Source organism: Schistocerca nitens, chromosome 9, assembly GCF_023898315.1.
Source record: "Schistocerca nitens isolate TAMUIC-IGC-003100 chromosome 9, iqSchNite1.1, whole genome shotgun sequence".
NCBI lineage: Eukaryota > Metazoa > Arthropoda > Insecta > Orthoptera > Acrididae > Schistocerca > Schistocerca nitens.
This window is the reverse complement of record NC_064622.1, coordinates 463,888,247-463,892,839: the sequence shown is the minus strand read 5'-3', so window position 1 is coordinate 463,892,839 and position 4,593 is coordinate 463,888,247.

Below are 4,593 nucleotides of genomic sequence, written 5' to 3'. Positions count from 1 at the left end.
TGCTATTGCTATAATGTGAGGCGGGTAAGGGTATTTATATGCCGGTGCATTTAAATGGTATGGTATTGTCGTGATTAACGTCTTGATGTCTTCACTAGTTGTTAATCTGTCATTTCCATATGTTGCCATTTGTTTTTTAATTCTGTCTTTTATTGAGTCTATTTCGAGTGTATTGTGAAGTGTTGCTGTTGGTTCGTATTGTATTTGCGCTAGTTTCCTTAATTGTCTTCTGTCTGTAGCCTTTATCCTGTTGCACTGTGTGGTTGTGCCGCCCCACACTACTGCTCCGTACTCCATTATTGGCCTTACGTACATTTTGTATAAGTGCAAGACTGTTCTTGTGCTTGCTCCTCCGTTCCTGTGTTTGAGTAATTGTATTCTGTTTGCTTTGGCGTTGGCTATGCTTATTTTCTTGGTTGTATTTTTCTCCCAGTTTAGTATCCTGTCGAAGTCCAGTCCTAGGTATTTGGCGGTTGGACTTGGCTTTATCGTTTGTCCCCATAGCGATATTTTCACATCGTCTGGGTTTTGGGGTCTGTGTCTGGTCAGGTGTCTGTGTTTTATTACCAGTACTTGCGTTTTTGTAGGATTAGGGCGGATCCTCCATGTTGCTAGCCATTTTTCTAGTATTTTGACATATCTGTTTGTTTTTATCGTTATCATCTCGGTGGTTGCTGCTTGGCACCAGAACGCCGTATCGTCGGCATACAGGGCTATTTGTTCGTTGATTCCGGTCGGTTTTGGAATGTCGGCTGTATAGAGATTGTAAAGTAGAGGTGAGATAATAGCCCCTTGTGGTACACCTGCTTTGGGTTTTAGTGTGTCAGAGTAAGTGTTTCCGACTTTTACTACGATCTGTCGTTCTGTAATCATGTTGTTTATTAGTTGCACTATTTCTTTCGGTATGTTATGTTGTAATAGTTTCTTTAATAGCCCTGCATGCCATACTTTATCAAAAGCCCGTTCTATGTCGAGCATCAGTACTGTTGAGACCATGCCCGTGTTTATTGCTTCGACACTGTTACTAACTAATCTTAATATTGGGTCAATTGTACTTCTATTTTTACGAAAGCCCGCTTGTTCTTCTGGTAATATGCCTGTTTTGTCCACGTATTTCTGGATTCTCTGCGTAAGGATTGCCTCGAATGTTTTTCCGATCACCGGCAGTAACGTTATCGGTCTATATGATTTTGGGTCGTGTTTCGGTTTTTGTGGTTTCGGTAGCATACGTATTTGTCCTTGTTTCCACTGTTGCGGTGTCTTTTTGAGCCTTATTATGGCATTAAAGAGTTTCTGTAGTGGCGGTATTATTGTTTGCGGTGGTATCATTCTGAGGTGTAGTCTGGTGATGCCGTCGGCGCCGGGGGCAGTGACTTTGCCACCTGCTATGGCCTGTTTTACTTCCTGTGTGGTTATGTCTACTAGTAGTGCTGTCTGATCTTCGTCGTAGGTCGTGTAGGTTGTTTGTTCCAGCTCTGTTTTTGTTTCTAATTCCGTTTTTATTTCGTGTTCTTCGTCGAATTTGTCGTCTTGGGGATGTGCGTATACGTTTTTTAGCGCTCCTAGGAAGGCGTCTGCTTTCTTCTTATTGCACGTCGTGATTTCGTCGTTTATTATCAGTGGTGCTTCGTGTGCCTCTTTCTGGATCGTCAGTCGTTTGAATTTCTTCCAGAAGTCGGCTGGGTTTTTCGGGTCTAGGTTCCGTATTTTTGTGTCCAGTTTTCTTGCCCTAAACTGTTTGAGTTGGTGTTTTACTTGGTCGTTTAGCCTATTCCATTGGTTTTTAATAGTAGGGTCTTTAGTGCGTCTGTATTGCGCGTATACCTGTCGTTTTTGTTTGATTAGTGTTAGGATGTGTGTTGGTATTGCTTCTTTTCCTTCGATTATTTTTCTTATTGGTGCACTTGTCTCCACTGCGTCTTCTATCACCTTAGTTATGTGTGCGTTTAGATTTTCTACTTTTTCGTAGTTGTCTATCTCTTCGGCAGTTATGTTTAGGTTCTGGTTGATGTGTTCTAGGTATTTTTTCCTGTCTATATTTCTTCTGTCTTTGTACGTTTTTATTTCCGGTTTCGTCTTTTCTTGTGCTATTAATGTTGTGTTTATGTGGATTGGTATGTGGTCGCTTCCGATCCCTTCCCCTATCTCTATGTCACTTACGCATTTTGATATGTTGGCGGATATTATTACATGGTCTGGTGTGGAGTAGCCGGCGTGGTTTATGAAGGTTGGTTCTTCATTAGGTAGTCTCAGTATTTGTCGGTTTTCTTCTAGTAATTCCTCTAGCAGTGTCCCGTTTCTATTTGTCCTATGGTCGCCGAAATTTGTGGATCTGGCATTTAGGTCTCCTAGAATTATACATGGTCCTAGGCTGCTGATGTACTGTATCAGGTTTTTCGGTATCTCTTCTGTGGGGGGGACGTATAGCACTGCCAAGAATAGTTTTTTCTTGTTTTTGCCTGCTATTTGTATGATGATTGCCTGTTGGTTTTCGTGTTCATCTGGCAGTGGTATTTGTATTGCTGCGAGTTTCCTGTGGTGTAGTAAGGCTACTCCTCCGTGTCCCCACCCCCTGTTTCCAGCCTCGTTTACCGCGTCTTTTCGATAGCACACGTAGTCCAGTATGTTGATGGGGGCGTGCCCTGCCCTTGTTTCTGAGATACCGTAAATCTGTATACCTTCTTTCAATATCTGCCGTTCTATGAGTGGTTTCTTTGTGTTAATTCCGTTCGCGTTAACGAACGCAATTTTTGTTCTCATATTGTTTAGACCTGCGAATGTGTTTGATTTTGATTTTGTGTGTTTATATCGGTGTTTCTACCGTTTGTGCTCTTTAGTGGTGATATACTAAAGTGTATCTTATTCCATGCTTGTGACACACAAATCTCGCGCTTGAAGAAGGTTTTGGATATTTCTCGCATTGCGCTTATGACGAGGTTTTTGCGGTCTGGTAAGATGTTTATTAGTGCTAGTGTTGTTGCTCTCAAGAAATCTTCGCAGACTACCGGTTGTGGTTTGTCTTTTTCTGTGAGGTTTGCTCCTGTCGGTTCGTCGGTGCATGTGATTTTCGCAGTGGCTTCGATTGATAAGGGTGCTTTGGGTCTTTTTGGACACTTCAGGTCTGTGGCTAGATGTTCTCCGGAACAGTTTGTGCAGGTTGGCTTGTCGGGTTGTTGTTCGCAAGCGGCGATCAGATGTGTTCCTCCGCATCTGTTGCACAGTGGTTTGCTTTTACAATTTTCTGTGCTATGTTCGAAGGTATGGCATTTGGCGCATTGTGCTGGCTGTGGTGGTGGCACATGTGACTGTTCTACTGGGTGAAATTTGCAGAACAATTTGAAATGATTGCTTAGTAGGTAGTCAATCGTGTCTTTGTTGCGAGATATGACGCGAACCTTTTGGATAGGTTTCCCGTATTCTCGGGATGTTATTCGTTTCACCTTTGTGAATTCGAGTTGCATGTTTTTGAGTTCTGTTTCTATGTCCTCTTCTGTTATTTCGTGCCCTACTTTTGTTATAACTACGCTCAGTGAGGGCTCGTTGTTTGTTTTTTGTGCAGATTGTTTGTTAGGTTTGTTCAATGGCGATACCCTTGCCTCAGGTCTGTAGTGTGTACATATGGTGTTCTGGATTACGGTTAAGATGTCTGGATGGTTGCTCGTAATTATGGCTGTCTGGTTACGGTAAACTTCTAAGTTATTTACGTATCGCAGAATGTTTAATCTCTTTAATTCGTTGTATAGAGTTTTTTGAGTTTCCTCCTTGTTTAGGTTTTCTAACCGTATTTTCAGTTCTTTTTCGTTTTGTGTGGTGGTTTGTGTGTTTTCTTGTGTGTTGGCAACTGAACTGCGTCTTTGTTTTCTATTTGACACAGTCTGCCATTCGCCATTGTCCTCCTCTTCTTTGTTTTTGTCGTCTATGTCGACAACATTTTTCGTTTGTGTGGGCTGGTCGTCCTGAGTTTGTGCGGTGTTTTCCGTTTGTGTGGGCTGGTCGTCCTGAGTTTGTGCGGTGTTTTCCGTTTGTGTGTCCTCGGTTTGTTCCGGTTTCGTCTTTGCTGCCTGTGTTGGTTTTGGAGCTTTTGTTTTTGATTCGCTCCTTTTTGTTTTTGTCCTGGTCGTGGTGGTTGTTTTGCGTGTGCGGTCGCGTTTCCGGTCCTGATTGCCTTCGTCATCCGTGGTGTCGACTTGTATTTTGTCAGGGACGTTGCCGTCGGTGGTTGCTGGCATTGGCGGAGGCATCAGTTCGTTGGCCGGTTTAGGTAACAGTGTCGGAAGCCTCATGGTTGGTGCTGGGGGCATGTGCGTCATTGTTCCCGGTGTTGCATCGGTCATAATTACGATGTGCGAATCCGTTTCGTAGCGAGTGTTGGCGTGAGTAGACATGTCGGTCACGTGTTCGAGTTTTGTGTCCTAGTATAGATCTGCCCCTACTTTTGAGCCTTTGCGCTGGAAGCGCGGGCTGGTCTGTCCGCAGACAGGGCCCTGACTTCCGACAATCCCTAACTAACAGAGCCCTACGTTTTGGCTTTCCAAAACATCTCGCCTAACGGTTTAAAAACACGACAATTTGTAATTTGCTTTTTTTGTGATC